The 17,761-nt window shown below is 37.9% G+C and overlaps 1 long non-coding RNA gene and 1 pseudogene across 1 annotated transcript; both read left to right on the top strand.

Annotated features, from left to right (window-relative positions):
- Positions 1-2,336: 2,336 nt before the first annotated feature.
- Positions 2,337-9,835, top strand: LOC139192375 (uncharacterized). The gene is made up of 3 exons (XR_011576515.1): positions 2,337-2,736; positions 3,418-3,474; positions 9,106-9,835. It is a non-coding gene; the product is annotated as an uncharacterized lncRNA (long non-coding RNA).
- Positions 9,836-15,723: 5,888 nt separating this feature from the next.
- Positions 15,724-16,736, top strand: LOC139191842 (bidirectional sugar transporter SWEET2a-like; annotated as a pseudogene).
- Positions 16,737-17,761: the final 1,025 nt, after the last annotated feature.

The following is a 17,761-nucleotide window of genomic DNA, read 5'->3' on the forward strand; positions in this document are numbered from 1 at the left end:
GAAGGGTACGCGCCTGACATAAAAAATAAAAAAAGGACCGACGCTAGACCTGGCGTCAGCCTGACGTCACACCCATCTCGGGCTGCAGGGCTGGCAATCTTCCACGGGCCTGGCCCTCGGGCTCCCACTTTCACTCAGGCTGCCCAACGCTGGAGCCCTATCCACCGGCCCTCGGGCCCTTTCCCTTCGCCTGTCCCCCGAGCAACCACCAAGGGTGGAGTTGCTCTAAGGGGATCATTTAACTATGCATGTTTTGGTGTGCTATGAGATTAAAACACAGTAATTATTGGCATAGCGCATTATTGCTCTCAATCTTTGGTGCAAGAACAAAATTTGAGCCTTTAACCTAATGATCATTGCAAAAAACAAATTAACAATAGCCGCTAACATTAGTTGTATAGATGAGATGCGTAAAGACCTATACATGACTAATTAGGCTGATAAATTCATATTCACCGACTTAGTCACTAATAATGTTTTGCCCACCTCTTCTTATACAACTAATGTTAGTGTTTATTGTGAATTGAGACCACACTGCTAAAAAATTCATACATGAACACAAAACTCTTACCAGAGTCCTAGCCCAAAATCCAATTTCCTCACCTCCAAGATTGAGGTTCAAGTCTTATGGATCCAAATTCGCATCTTGACTTGTAAGTTAGGGGCCTCAGCCTTGAGCTTTGGTTAGTGCATTGCTAAGTGGTCAGTTATTTGGGATTTGAGCACCCAACAACAACAAAATTATGCTTATCATACATGCACTTTATAGAGAAACACTTATGAGATGTTACCTAAAGAATTGCTTGAATTTTTAATAAACGGTTCAACTAAAAACACTTCTAACTAAAGTGCATTGCTTATGAACATAAGCTGTTCCTACATAAACGATTTTCAAAAGAGCACATACTTCATTTTATGGACCAATAATACTACAACGCATTTTTTTTTTAAATTTCCATAATGTTTTGAGAAGTGTTAAATTATACCTATACTAAAACCCAACTGTTTGGGCCCAAAATATTAGTTTGGGCTGAGCACTAAGTTGTTCTCGGCCTAAAGGCCTTACTTAGGAGTCATTGGGGGTCATCTAGTTTAGGGGCCACATAGCCAAGGCCGACCGTGTCTTATTAGGAATCCATGGGTAGTTGAATCTTGATACGAGAGGGAGTTTTGATAAGATAAGGATGTTGGAGTTTGGGATTGAATCTGGCTTGATAACGGGTTGAGTTTAAAATCCTAGTAGGAGTAGGACTGGTCGAGATAAGGAGGGTTCGAGGAAATAAGTCCCACTCTGAGAATGGTTGTGATTCGATTGGAAGCAGGTTAGCTTATATAAATAGGGAGAGGAGGACATCATTCAGGCCCCTGCAATTCAACACACAAACTGCCCCGCGCAAACCCTCGCTTTCGCAAAATGTCTTAACAACCTTGAGATTTTTATTTTCTCTTTTCGCTGACACATCTTCAGTTTGGATAAATAGCACTATGAAGGCAACCAGTGAACATCTTCAGTTTAGATATACCGCACTGTTGTCGTAGAATTAGTCGATCGTAGAGCACTTTCAGTTTGGATAAATAACACTGCGTCGAGGCCGACTGGTTATCTATCCAAGTCTCAGTCAAGAAGGATTTTCAAATACTTATTGGCAGAGGTCATCTCATCAGCCTTCTCAACGAAGTGAGGTGTTACTAGGGCTCGGTACATTGAACGTCGAGTTGTTTTATGATTGGATACTCACAAGTAAGCTTTAGAGTTCGGCATTCTGATGGCCGAACGACGTTTACCATCAAAACATATATCTATTTTGAATATCTATGCCCCTATACTCTGGTGTCGATTCAGCGTGCTTATACTCTTACGAATATAATCATTGTGACCGAATCCAGCGCCAACGATTTGTGAACTTCGCAGAACTAGTAGCCTTGTCTTCAGGCTCTAGAACCCGAAGGCTGAGATGTGTTCCTTCCTCGACCGCAGTCGCAAGATCAAGAAGTCAGTCGCACGCTCAACGCAACATTAACATATTTTACTCCTCGACCGAGCTTGGCCGACGAGTTGGCACGCCCGCACATAACCGAAGGACGTAGTTAGCTCATTAGTTATTCGGCCTGCGCACCATGTAGGCTTGGTAGTTTTTAGGGTCAACACCAACACAAAAATACTATTTATTAACAGTAAACGGACTAAAGTACCCTCAAATTCCTTTGTTATCAGCCATTTTTACCACTTCTGCACTAGAAAAAAATGATTTTGCCCTCCCTGCCCATGTATTATCATCTTTACAACTTCTGCTTTGACAAAGCACTGTTCACCTATTGTGCACGTGTCGGCCATCTTGGAGAAGGAAGGGGGACGAAAATGCTCTTTGATCTCTAGTCGCTTCCAAAAAGCACGATCACTAGAAATCTCTCTCCCAGAAACCTTTCGTTCTCCATTTGCCGTTATCATCCAACTTCGATTTAGCTGCCCTTCGTCAACTCCATCTACTTTAACTTTCCTACATATCTTTCTCTCTGAAGCTCCAAATTCTTGGCCAAATAGAACATCGAACTCCCTGGTGGTCACCAGCTCTAGTTCGAGGTCGAGAAGCACTCAGTCAACGATATCCTTGATGCCAAGATTTTGTAAGGTCTCAATATCGAAGAAGATTTCGTACGCTATTTGTCAACGATGACGACCTGGCGCGGATCATGTCTCGATTTGAAGAAAATTCTTCAAGCGGCTTTGAATTCACGGTAAGTCATCTCGCCCTCTCTAGAATTTTGTTTGCAATTCTCTATTTCTCTATTTCTTCCATTCAATCTCTATGGTCTAGAATGCCAAAGTAACTAATTCTACTGCATACACGTTAGCGTTTAACCAACCAAAAATATCATAATAAAATAATTTAGTTTGCCAATTAGGAGATATACCTATTATCTCCCTTCAAAATCATATTTCGATCAGTTTGATTTGATGATTAGTTAGTTATAGTTTATGCACTTTTAACTGCAGAGGATATCTATAACACAATACACTAATGATATTGATCTTTCTTTTCCAAATGAAACATAAAAATCGTGATTGGTGTGAATATCGGTGAAAGTGATTGGAGTTCGTCACCGTGGGAAACCCAGTGGCGCTGGTTTTCAATTCTCGTGATTTCTAGGGTTTTGCGGTGCGTAATTTAGGGATGTGGTTTGGGTTTGTGGGTAAGCAATTTTTAACTTGAATTTATTTCTTTTTTTTTCTCAAATTTGTTTGACGGCATGATTTTTTGGTCCTTTACTGAATAGTTGTTTAAGAAATGTTAGATTTTTTAATTGCTTTGATTTCTTTTGAATTTGTTTTTTATTTTATTTTCGAGCCTTGAATTTTGTAAGGGATGTTTCATTTTTAGAGAGGTAGTTTGACCCCATTGACGAATTTTTTCACAGTAGCTTCAAATCGACTTCTTTCCTCTCAGTCGGTCATCTGCTCTGTTTCTTCTACAGGTATATCTATGTATACAGTTATGTACATACATATAATCAATTTCTGCTTTAATTTTACATTTATAGAATGAAAATTTGATTTTTTTTATATTTGGGTTTCTGAAGTTCTAAGGATGAGTTCGTCGCGGCCAAAGTTGATACTTTTGATTCCAAAGTTGACTCCTTTATATCTCACAAAGTAGTGTTGCAATTCTTGACACACTCCGACCTGGAATGTCCACTAGGACTCCGAATCGAGTTGTGATGGCTGACACCTGGAAGGTGACAAAGCCATAAAGTATAATGATGTGGAAAATGTGAATAAATTTAAACCTAAAATGTCTAATTACTAGAATGCGAGGTGAGCGGGTGTGAACATATTTCACACGCGACGTTATAGCATAAGTAAAGTACAGTAGTGTGGGCAAGAATCATACTCTCAAAAGTAGCCACCTATACAAAGAATTGCCATGAATCCCCGTCGATACGAACCTTCAGAAGTTGAAACCTGAAGGGGCGCAAAACCGAAAGTGTGAGTGGGCAAAAACAAAGCTTTTTAAAATCATTTCTCTTTCCAAAATAATAATAACCCCTCACCGTAAAACCCGTATAATTTCCCAAAAAATAACAATACGTACGTATATAGAAATCATGCTCAAGTGAAAACCAAGTAAATGCCATGTCGAGTATCTCAGTAATAAATATGTAAGCCAGGTGAAATAACTCAATGTAAAATGATATGTCAGCCGGAGTCACCTAATGTGACCTGTACGGTTGAATCTATAGCTCATTAATAAACTCTTGCACACGAGTCGGAACCATTATATATGGTATGTACGACAGGCTAGGTGTAAATAATTACGCTTAAGTGCTACGATCACGTGAAGGCTGTGCGAAGTATCGCAAGTCACCTATGAGTCGGAACCACCTAATGTGGTCTGTACGATAGGCTGGCACCTGCCTTGGATCCAAGGTGAGCGTACGGTGCGAGAGGTGAATGATCACAGGAAGGTTAGGCCCTGACCTTGGGCGAAACACTAACACCGGGATGCAGGATATTAATCACTAATGCAACTCATCATAACCATACACACCACCATCATTACCATTAATATATACTCACATGAAACTTACCTGAGCGTCTGCAGCATCGAGCAATGATAAGCATAACTATACTAATGTATATACTAACATGTAATGTAATTGACATGGCATTTAAATCGCAAATTCATTTAAAACAGTTTCTGGGAATCGTAACACGTTTATACGTATATATAGAAAACAAAAGCCCACTCACCTGGAGTCCTCGTTACAACTCATATCTCTTTAACACTAATATCGATGTGTTACGAACGATCGGCGCCTAGGACAATTATCAAACCACATCTCAGAATCCTTATCAATCAAACATATAACTTACATAAAACACATCATCAGAGACGTTCTAGAATGATTTGAGACCCATTGACTAAAAGTCAATCGTCGGTGAAAGATCGATGGTAGGGTCCACAACCTTACGTAACTTGATCTGGAAGATCCGCATCTTGGACTTCTGATCCGTAACTTCCAAATATCCACATTATGCTTCTAGAATATCATACTAAAATTTCATTACGATCCAACAGCTGGATTTCTGCCAATTGGAATTTGAAGTGGTGGTTAACGTTTTATTTTGTGAACTTATAAATCCAATTCAGGAAGATCCGCACGAGGGATTCCCGATCCGTAAGTTCCTAATACCCTTAAATATTACCCACTATCAAGCATTAAAGTTTGGTGACGATCCAATGGTCGAATCGTCAAACAATCAAATTACGTCATACAGATATCAAATATGAGCTTAGGGTATCTAATTTAGCCTAAGAATAGCATCAACGACCCTTTGGCCACGCACCGCCGTGGGTAGCGGTCGGCCGCCTCGACTTGCCGGAAAATTCAACTATTTCTAAAAATTCTCAAACTTCACATAAATGAAGATTTCAGTGAGTAGAGCAACTTTCATACCTGTGACTAAGACCAATTTGGCTGGGAAAAGCCTCAATTTCACTCGAATCCGCCGGAACCATAAGTTTTGGGTGTTCTTGATTCTTCATCTATGGTGTTCCGATGCCTTCAAGGTTGTTTAGGCTTTGTTCCTAGGTCTAAAGGGAGTAGATTAGGGGTGGTGATGGGTGGTGAAACTCGCTGGAACGGTGGAATGCATTGGAACACTTCCGGCCACTTCTCACGGTTTTACAAGGTTTTGGGCTTAAAAATCCCCAAATTTGGGTGGAAATGGTAGATGGGAGGTTGTGAGAGAGGTTGCAATGATGGATGGGTGTATTTCATCGAAAAAAAGGTGGAAATTGGTTGGAATTACCCCAGCCAAATAGGTTGGGTGTGTGCGGGTGCACCGGTCCAAAAAGAGGGAGATTTGGGTTCCCTCATTTCCGCTTCTTTCTCTCTTCTCTAATTGGTCATTCCCTTTCTCTCCCTTCTCCTCATTCCTCCACTACTCTCCCTTTTTTCTTCTTATCTTTCCCTCACAGCCGCCCATTCTTCATTCCTTTAATCTAAGCTACACATGTGGCTCAATCTAATGGAGCTCCAAAAATCTGGGACTATTTAGAGATTAATTAATTTACTAAAATACCCCCAACTTTAAACGTTTGTATCTTATTTGTTATAACTCCAAATTGCATTCTGTTTGCGCCCACGCGTTTGTAGCAACGAATACTATGAAGATACGCCAAGAAAATTATTTTTACATGACACAACAAGACAGTTAATAAAAATTAACATATTTTCCTCGAAGGGCATTTTCATAAATTCATATTTTTAAAATTTTAAATCCTTAAAATTTGAGAACTGGTCGATACAACCTTACCCCCTTAAGAAAATTTTGTCCCCGAAAAATTTAAAATAATTTGTTAAATGTAAAATACTCAAAAATAAGAAGAAATTATGTATATGAATACCTGCACCCAGAAGAGATAGAGTTAGAGCGGTTGCATAAAAGAGAATGTCACTCCGTCGCGATCGGATTGCAATTATTCCTCTTTCATGCCTCCAAAATCATACTTTTCTTCTCCCTCAGTACAATACTTCAATATAAAATTCTTTACGAAAACATCAAGCCCAAAATAGATATGTAAAAACATAACGTCAAATTACGTATATATATAATAACGTAAAGTTAAAGTAATTGTCCTTAAATCAAAGACCGAACATCGAAAGATTTCACCTATGTTCTCGTAAACGGATCTGATTGCCCACTTGCTTAATGAACCCAACAATAAGTTATTGATATTTCAGTTTGCAGCCTGCAATACCAATAACTCACTATCGTCTCGACAAGCAAGGAAAGAGTTCTCGAGGGTGCAATATTATCATCTTACCCCTCATTGGGAAATACACACACCTACATGAACTAAACTTCGATCGTGCTCATGCACTACCTTCCCAAGCAACATCATCAATATCATAAAATTTTCATGTCATAAACTCAATCATTCAAATACCTGCTCATAACTCATTTCTGAAGATCACATACTGCGCATAAATATTTATACCATTTCTCAAACAATGCTATGCTCATTACCAGGAATGTAACCGTAGTTACACATAACTCTAATAAAAATGAGTGTCTACCAACATGTACTAGGCGTATAATCTCTATATGTTGGCCCCAATGGTACCACAACTAAACCAAAATTGTAACCATAGTTATAAGCAACTAAAATAAAGATGGTGTTATATTGCAATCAAAGTAATGATGGGACGGACAAAATGCAACACGTCCACCAAGGTCTACTTAACTCGTTTCAGTCTAATCGTTAATCTAGGAGTGGAACTATGATACTAAACAAAATCTAATACTCATAAGCTTCATAAAGACTTCCAAGGCTTGGAAGTGAAATGCGTAGCATGGTGATATATATATGCGCCAAGATGATAATCTTGTCAGGTTTCTGTTTACCTGAACTAGCACAGAAGTTTAGAAGCAGCTCTCTCATAATGTCATCTTCCTCCGAAAGCAAATAGAGAATAAATTGTGGTTGTCCAAGAAGTTTGGACTTTATTTCCTCAATTACCCTTTCTACTCTAACTAAAAGTGGGACACACCTAGACCGAGAATTCTTTTCAAACACCTCAAGTGGAGCCTCAGTTTTAATTCCTTTTGTATCTCCACACTTGGTTAGATCACGAACAGGGTTTTAGATCACAAGGTGTAGTGAAATTAATAACGACTTACTTTTCTATCTTAGTTGGATTCACGAGTGTCTTGTTGTTGAAATTCTAGTGCTCATTTTAAGGAAAGAAGTTGTCACCATTACCGACTTTAAGCTTTGAGGTTGGAAGAACATTGCCTTCCACTTAAGCAAGCTACGACCAATTGAAACACCACCTAGACGTAGCATTGGCTCAACATTATGACTATTGATTTTCACATTCTCTACATGTACAAAATAGCTCATATAGGGAGCTTAAAGTGATGATTCCCCATCTCTAATCGAATACAAGAAATGATTATAATCATTCGAACAATTTTTGATAATCCATAAATAACGTCAAATCAATGCTGGTGAACTTCAGCTGAAATGGAATAGGAATGGCTGGAAATGCTTAAGGGTAATTATCTCTTTTGCGGTGATGAAGAATAACTAAGTTTGCACAAACGGGAAGATGTACAATAATGTAAGAATAGGCATTTTCTAGATTCTTCCACCGTCCCAATCACTAATCTAATTCTTCTCAAATGAATATGTACTTGAGAAATCTAAAATTAATAAAGATTTTGGACACGTTCTCCACAGAGAAATGTTATTAGATTTTCAAGCAAGGATGGTAAATGTTAACTCTAAGTCATAGATAAGATGGCTTAATCCAAATAGTTCTACACATTGGGAATATAAGTGATACTCCATCATGTTGCCTCTACACAACTGAAACATCAAAAAATATGTCATCATGAATCTCCAAAAGATCAACGTCATCGAAGAGTTTAAAGTGATAGTGAAATGAAACAACAGTTCAGTCGTCATAAACTTTATTCATTTCCAACCTTCCAACTAAACTAACTTTCCTTAGCCAAAAGTGAGGAAGGATATTATAGGCAAAAAAAAAAAAATTCACTAACAAATTGTCGATAAAATCGGTAGGACCAAGGATATCTTGAATTTACAACACTTTATGAGAATGTCAACTTTCTTCCGTTACAACCTTTTTGGGAAAAGAAAATATTCTCGTCCTTTGAGATCATGTCTCCCAAGAAGAGTATCAATTTAATCAAAGTTTACAATTGGGGAATCTAATAACTAGCTGACTAACAGAGCTTAAAGGATTTGGTCTCACTTCAAGGTAGATAAGAAAATCACCAATAAGACCACTATGAATTCGTCAGACCAGGGAGGCAAACTCGGATTACAAAGGTTGGTTGACTAGTCCATCAGTTCAAAGTAAGGTTTAAACCGATCAAGTTGCTAAAATCTAGATACAAACCTAGGGTTCAGTCTTTCGCCCTCGCGAATAGGTTAGAAATTCCCTAGATAAAGTGCTTGATTGGGTAATGATAAGCTCATATTTATATATATTTTACATAAAATTTTCTTCTCTTTTCTTAATTAGTTCCTTATATTTTTGAGTTATTTACTTTGTTTTTGTGTTTTGTAGGATTTGTCAAGCAAAGAAAAGAAAAATAGCACAAGTGGGATTTTAAGTGAAAAATTCGTCAAAACTGCCTGTGCAGATCATCTGACTTTGGAAGCATGTTGTAAACAACTCAGAATGAATTAGAGAATGAACCTTATATACTTGGAAATCTGCGGATGTCTATTTTCTGGAACATTTCACGGATTGTTAATATCATTTGTCTAGCAAAAGTTATGGCTATTTTAACACTGAAAGGATACCGAAAGGCTGAGCAGTTTGTAACTGCAATGGAAGTAATAAACCCAATAAATCTAGCAGCCAAAACTGATGCAGCCAAGAACAAGTCAACTGACACTTATTCAAATATAAAAGGGAATGGAATTAAAGATGAGGATTAAGAGGAAGTAATTGGCATAAGTGCTACCCAAAGAGTGACAATTGTTTTACCATTTCTTCTCACTTATTATCATCATTAAATTGCTATTAGTGGGTGAGTTAAGGAGAAGAAAATGATGCAGCAAGAATTGGTTTAAAAGCAGCGTTGGGGAAGGAAGGAAAGAAGGAGGAGGCCTTAGTCGATTTCTTTCAGTTATATCTTCTCAAACTCATGTCTATCTTTTGTTTTAACTTAAGGATTGTGTGCAACTAAAGTTTTAGTAGTTAGGGCCTGTTTTGAAGCCCCGAATATGATTGCAAGTTTGTTATGACATTTCGTTTGAATTACTTTTATGAATGGATGAAAATTGTTTCACTACTTGTCTCATTGATGAATTCTTTATTTGTTTTCTATGGATGCATACTTAGTAAGCATATCTAGGATTCTAATGCTATGAATATGTGTGTGCCTGCCCTTGTCGAATGAGGACCTACATATGTTCTGGAGTAGTACTTGTTAATTGCGATTAACATGTGAACCAATTTCTAGGATAAGTAAGACAACGCTAGTACTTACGATGCCTTGTGATGACTCAAACTCTTTTTGTTCTTAATGATTTCTACTTGTTAAATCTATGAACACGCCATTCTAGATTACATGCTAGGGACTAAGTTAAGTTGAAAACGCAATTCTCTTAACATACTACATAAGAAAGAGTAATAGGTTGAGTTCTAACATTGAGCCAACTTGAGCATCTTCATCCGGAAATAAAAGGAATTTGAATGAAACATAACATGTTTGCATGATTATTTGGTGGTGGATAGCAATTCCCCTAACTTGTTTTTCTTAATTTGTGAACTATTTAAAATTTGTTTCTGTTCTGTTTTTGTTCGATTTAATTTAGATAGCAAATCAACTCCACAAATCCTACAAATTTGTGTGAGTGTAGCTCTGTGTGTCTAGTGTGTTCATATAAAATTTTGTAGACTTTAGATAAGTGTAAGTCGGTCTAAGAATTATGTTTCGGTGACTGGTCAGTAGGGACAGCAGCCCAATTTTTGTGACATTTTAAGTAGATAGATAAAACAATCTTCTATGGGAAATACCCTTATTTTCATATGCTACAATTGACAAATCTTAGTGTTAATAAGGAAAATCAATAGGACATTTGTGTGCTACTTTGTGGTGTGCTTTTAATCTTATCAGGTAATTCCCTAATCGATAAACTTTAGTGATTAAGTTCTCTCAATGAAGTAGGACTTGATCGAAAAGTCACAGGAAAATTGATTCATGAGTTGTTCGATAAGAAATAGGGAAAATAAATATGGTGTTAACAAGATGAATCACTGGTGTATTCCACTTCTCACATGCGGTGGCATCCCCAAAGGTATACGTCCTCGAAACATACTAAACTACTAACCAACTCTACGACACGAACTAAAAAAAGTCTTTACAGTTTTCTTGACACCCAAGACATTCTAACAATGAGGTGTTATATCTCGATCCCATTGTCAGCCTGTGGAAGTGAACGAGAGGTGGCTAGTCGAAGAAGTTTTGATTGCCTAAATAGGTAATATGGTTAACATAACCGTGAGTTTACTATCTTAAAACAAGGTATGCTCCTAAGTTTCCACGATTTAGTTTCTTCGGCTCAAGTAGTCATTGTTAATCAATCGACCAGTTGCGCCACCATAGGCTGATTACAGGCTAGAGCTCGCTCGGATAATTGGTTTTGTATGATTGATTAAGAATTGGTCCTGTAAGGTGGTTCATTAATTCTAAGGAAAAATACTTTCTACTTCGGGGATTTCTATTAACCGTAGGTGTAACAACTCATACACCTATACTTATACTCATCGAAATGACAAGTACAACACCAAAACAAACTTGGAAACTAGCGTTGGCTGGAATGTCCTAAGGCTAGAGAAAAAAATTTCTAACAATTTACTTTAGGATGGACTTAAACGGAAGTCAATCTTCCTCCTATGATCCGGAATGATCGCTAATGCTTTTGGGAAGATTAGTGTTATCAAGGACCAAAATGATTGTCCCAAGATGTTCTTCCATCGAGTACTACCCTTATGACACCACATTGTCACTCAAGACATTTCTAGAGTTTTGACAAAAGTAGATATCGTAGGAATTCTAATAGGTGGTATTCTAATAGACACTGCCAAGGAACCAAAACTATTTCTAATTTCCAATCTTAAAAGGTTTAATAATGATGACTAAAGAATAATGATGGAATTGATTTATAAATCCCTAGTGATACACCATTTTCGATACATTAACCCTGCTTTAGGGTTATTAACTAGTCTCAAATCTACATCTTTCCTTGACAGGGAAGTTCTTTGCTTTGGGTCTAAAAGCGTTCGCCAAGGTGATATTCTAAAGTGTCGACAAGTCGACAAAATTGGCCCAAAACTTAAGAAAACTAACATATTTTTCGTATTCGACGAGGTGGCAAGCCTCAAATATTAAGCTCAAGAACCAAGAATGCTTTCATCATGTGTGTGATGAATGCAATACTGCCCAACTTATGCTTTGTGGAGGAATGAGGAGAGGGGAGAGAAAGGGAATGACCAATTAGAGAAGAGGGGAAATGAGGGGAAATGAGGGAACCCAAATCTCCCTCTTTTTGGACCAGTGCACCCGTACACACCTAACCCATTTGGCCAGGGTAATTCCAGCCAATTTCCACCTTTTTCTGATGAAATACACCCATCCATCACTAGCAACCTCTCTCACAACCTCCCATCTACCATTTCCACCCAAATTTGGGGATTTTTAAGCCCAAAACCTTGTAAAACCGTGAGGAGTGGCCGAAAGTGTTCCACAATGATTCTGCCGTTCTAGCGAGTTTCACCACCCATCACCACCCCTAATCTACTCCCTTTGGACCTAGGAGAAAAGCCCAAACAACCTTGAAGGCATCAGAACACCAGAGATGACGAATCAAGAACACCCAAAACTTAGGGTTCCGGCTGATTCGAGTGAAATTGAGGCTTTTCCCGGTCAAATTGGCCTTAGTCACAGGTATAAAAGTTTCTCTACTCACCGAGATCTTCATTTTTTTGAAGTTTAAGAATTTTTAGAAATAGTTGAATTTTCCAGCGAATCGGGGCGGCCGACCGCCACCCATGGAGGTGCGTGGCCAAGGGGTCGTTGATGCTATTCTTAGGCTAAATTAGATACCCTAAGATCATATTTGATATCCGTATGACGTAATTTGATTGTTTGAACATAGTCTCATTACGATACCTTACTTGATCAAAATCTGAATCGACTATTCGACTGTTGGATCGTCACCAAACTTTAATGCTTGATAGTGCGTAATATTTAAGGGTATTAGGAACTTACGGATTGGGAATCCGTCGTGCAGATCTTTCCAATTGGATTTATAAGTTCACAAAATAAAACGTTAACCGCCACTTGAAATTGTAATTGGCGGAGATCCAACTATTGGATCGTAATGAAATTTTAGTATGATGTTTTAGAAGCATAATGTGGATCTTTGGAAGTTACGGATCAGAAATCCAAGATGCAAATCTTCTGGATCGAGTTACGTAGGGTTGTGGCCTACCGTCGATCTTTGACCGACGATTGACTTTTAGTCAATGTGTCTCATATCATTCTAGAACGTCTCTGAGGATGTGTTTTATGTAAGTTATATGTTCAATTGATAGGGATTTTGAGATGTGGTTTGATAATTGTCCTAGGCGTCGATCGTTCAAGACACCTCGATATTAATGCTAAAAAGCTATGAGTTGTAGCGAGGACTCCAAGTAGGTGGGCTTTTGTTTTCTATATATACGTATAAACATGTTACAATTCCTAGAAACTGTTTTAAATGCCATGTCAATTACATTACATGTTAGTAAATACATTAGTATAGTTATGCATATCATTGCTCGACCCTGCGGATGCTTAGGTAAGTTTCAGGTGAGTATATATTAATGGTAATGATGGTAGTGTGTATGGTTATGATGAGTTGCATTTGTGATTAATATCCTGCACCCCGGTGTTAGTGCTTCGCCCGAGGTCAGGGCCTAGCTTTCACGTGATCGTTCACTTCCCGCACCGTATGCTCACCTTAGATCCAAGGTAGGTGCTAGCCTGTCGTACAGACCACATTAGGTGGTTCCGACTCTTAGGTGACTTGCGATACTTCGCACAGCCTTCATGTGATCGTAGCACTTAAATGTAATTATTTACACCTAGCCTATCGTACAGACCACATACGGTGGTTCCGACTAGTGTGTAGGAGTTTGTTTATGAGTTATAGATTCAGCCGTACATGTCACGTTAGGTAACTCCGGCTGACATATCGTAATATCCCACATCGACCAGGAGAGTGATCCTTAAATGTATATTCTCATCCCTACCTAGCACGAGGCTTTTTGGGAGCTCACTGGCTTCAGGTTCCGTAGGAACTCCAAAGTTAAGCGAGAAGGAGGCCAGAGCACTCTTAAGATGGGTGACCCACTGGGAAGTTGCTCGTGAGTTCCCAAAAACAAAACCGTGAGGGAATGGTAAGCCCAAAGCGGACAATATCGTGCTACGGTGGTGGAACGAGCCCGGGATATGGTGGACTTGGGCTGGGATGTGACAAATGGTATCAGTGCCAATCCCTGGCCGGAAGTATGCTGACGAGGACGTCAGGCCTTTAAGGGGGATGGATTGTAACATCCCACATCGCCCAAGGGAGTGATCCTTAAATGTATATTCCCATCCCTACCTAGCACGAGGCTTTTTGGGAGCTTACTGTCTTCGGGTTCCATAGGAACTCCAAAGTTAAGCAAGAAGGAGGCCAGAGCACTCCCAGGATGGGTGACCCACTGGGAAGTTGCTCATGAGTTCCCAAAAACAAAACCGTGAGGGAATGGTAAGCCCAAAGCGGACAATATCGTGCTACGATGGTGGAACAGGCCCGGGATGTGGTAGACCTGGGCCAGGATGTGACACATATCATTTTACATTGAGTTATTTCACCTGGTTTACAAATTTATTGCTAAGATACTCGACATGGCATTTACTTGGTTTTCATTGCTCTCGATCATGATTTCTATATACGTACATATTGTTATTTTCTGGGAAATTATATGGGTTTTACAATGAGGGGTTATTATTATTTTGGAACGAGAAATGATTTTTAAAAGCTTTATTTTTGTCCACTCACACTTTCGGTTTTAAAAAGGATTCATGGAAATTCTTTGTATAGGTGGCTACTTCTGAGAGTATGATTCTTGCCCACACTACTATACTTTACTTATGCTCTGACATTGCGTGTGAAATGGGTTCACACCCGCTCACCGCACACTCTGGTAATTAGATGTTTTAGGTTTAAATTTATTCACATTTTCCATATCATTATACTTCATGGCTTCGTCACCTTCCAGGTGTCAGCCATCACAGCTCGATTCGGAGTCCTAGTGGACATTCCGGGTCGGGGTGTGTCAGTTTGGTATCAGAGCCAATCCCTAGCGTGAGTGTGCCGACGAGGACGTCGGGCCCCTAAGGGGGTGGATTGTATGATCCCACATCACCCAGGGGAGTGGATCCTATAAGCCTTATATGTATACTCTCATCTCTACCTTGCACGAGGCCTTTTGGGAGCTCATTGGCTTCGGGTTCCATCGGAACTCCGAAGTTAAGCGAGTTTGCGCAAGAGCAATCCCAGGATGGGTGATCCACTGGGAATTTCTCGTATGAGTTCCCAGAAACAAAACCGTGAGGGCGTGGTTGGGGCCCAAAATGGACAATATCGTGCTACGGTGGAGTTGAGCCCAGGATGTAGTGAGGGCCCGAGTCGGGATGTGACAATTTTCACAAGGTATATTTAAAAGAAAAAAAATATTGATTTTTACCAGTAATTTTAATATTTTTTTTCTTGATTTTCTTATGAAATTTGGATTTTTGTGTTTTGGGTTTGACTAAAATTCTTGAATTTTATCAATAAATTTGTGTTTCTTTCTAGATTTTCTATGAAATTTTCAATTTTGACTAATGGGGTTTTGTTAAAATTTTGTATTTCTTAATGAGTGATGCAAAGTGGTTGTGCTTCATGTTGTAGCAACCTCGGGTGGTAATTGACTTGATCTTTGATAGTTTAGATATATTGTCTTTGATGTTTAAATTTTTAGGGTTCAATATTTAAGAGCCATTTATGAAATTTTTAGTTCCTGAACTGAATTAATATTCAATATTTTACACTTCCCTACTAATTGTTGAATCTTTGATGTTCTAATTCTAGGTGAACATTTAACGGATTTATCAGGAACAAGTCAACAAAATAATTTTCTTGAATGCCTTACATATATGGACTTTTGAATTGCTTGATATGTTGCTGGTATAGAATGCCTATAGTGAAGAGTGGCATTATACTGGGACTACAGTCAATTCAGTTGGACTGCTTTCCAGGTAGCCTACTTGAGCATTTTCATTTCTTACATTGAAAGAGCTCTTAAAGTAATATACCTGCATCTCTTCTTATTAAGGTACCTTTTACAACTCTGCATTACTGACTATTTGTTATTCTTTAAAATGTTTATTGCAGATTAGGATGTTGACATGGTTAATTAATAGCAGTTTTTGTTCTATTTGTGTTTATTGTCTTTGTCAGCTTAAGTTTTTGGACTACGATGGGAGGCAATTAGTCGTTGGATACTTGAGTATTGCTTCACTAATTTTCATGTATGTTTGCCATTGATTGTCATCATAACTTCGTGTCAAATGATCCTCATTCAGATTGTTCTTAGATGGTTGAATTTGTTCTCACTCATGCCCTGTTTTTTAATAATTTGGTGATCAAAACAAAAAGCGTTGAGTTCATGCCATTTAATCTTTTTTTTTTTGCAAATTTCTTAGTGAGTTTCTCATTCACTGCACATGAAGTGTTCAAGGTGAACCCTTTTCTCTATGTAAGTACTATATATCATTCAATCCAGAATTTTAGCAGCTATATAATCTCGATCATCATAGCACCTATTTGTCATTCTCATTTATTGGTCCAAATTGCATCTTAAAACGTGGTTGAATGTCCTTCAAATCAAGCACCAATCAACCATATCACACTTGCATTGCATAATCATTAAGTTCATTTCTTCAATATTTTGGATGTAGATGCCAAATGCAATTGAGTAACAATTTTAGCCTTTGTACAGTTGGTTCTATTCTTCTACTACAAAAATCATCTGAAGAAGACGCGAAAGAAGAACCATTGATAGCTGCACATCAGTATTGCAAAGATTTGATTCAAATTGGTGGATTTAGGTAAGAAACTAAGAAACCTTAACATTTGTTTCGGTTTTAAGAGCTGAAATGGACATGCATGTGTTTCTTTTTGTGAGATATAAGGGATTGAGGAATTTTGAGAGTGGTTGCTAGCTAAGGAAATAGAGAAGGGATAATTCTTTTTGTTTTGGGATCCAGAGTTTACTGTAAAGTTGAATTCTCATGATTTTGTTGTTGTCCTAATATCTTTTGTTCATGTATTTGAATGCATTTTTTTTTTATTTCTACCAATTTATCTGAACCCCAATTCAATTTGTTGGAATTCATTAGAGAGTATTGGGTCTAATCATTTCCCTTTAATTTTTCAAGAAGTTTATTTATTTCTATAGGAGAGTTGCAGGTGTCCATGTCAAATTCACAAGGAAAAAGAACCATTTTTCTGGATATATTGAAACATGTAAGAAATTGTTCTCTACTAACATATTAGGGTTTAATTTCTCTACTAACATGTAAGAAATTATGTTACATGTTTAGTTTCTTTTAGTTTTACTATATAGATGGATGTTTATGTATTAGTATTCAATTCATTCCCATTCTCTTATGGTGTTTACTACACTATTGCTGCACAATCTCCAATGATTCCATTGTTGGGCAAAAATTTGAGATTAAATTTAACTCAAAATAAAAAACTAGATCACTACACAAACTATTATGTTGTTTGCATATTTATTTGTTTTGTAACTTAGTTGATTTAGGTTTGTGTAGTTTTTTTTTTTCATCTTGGAGCCACTAGCTTGTAGGGTTTCGAGTGTTAAAAAGTGAATATCTATTTCAATTTCTTATTTTCTGCCTCAAATGTTATAAATCTGAATTAGCCTAATAATCTTAACATACATCTGAAACTTCTCCGTGTTGCCACTCTTAAAATCATTATGTAAACTCTCAGCTCAAGTAACTACTCACTTTTCATATGCTTTTCATTTCTTGATACATAAAACAATTTACATAATTTTTAACCATTAGATCACATGACTTGGCATTTACAGTTATATGATTTCTAATTATTTG

Source organism: Malus domestica, chromosome 15 (assembly GCF_042453785.1).
Source record: "Malus domestica chromosome 15, GDT2T_hap1".
Lineage (NCBI taxonomy): Eukaryota > Viridiplantae > Streptophyta > Magnoliopsida > Rosales > Rosaceae > Malus > Malus domestica.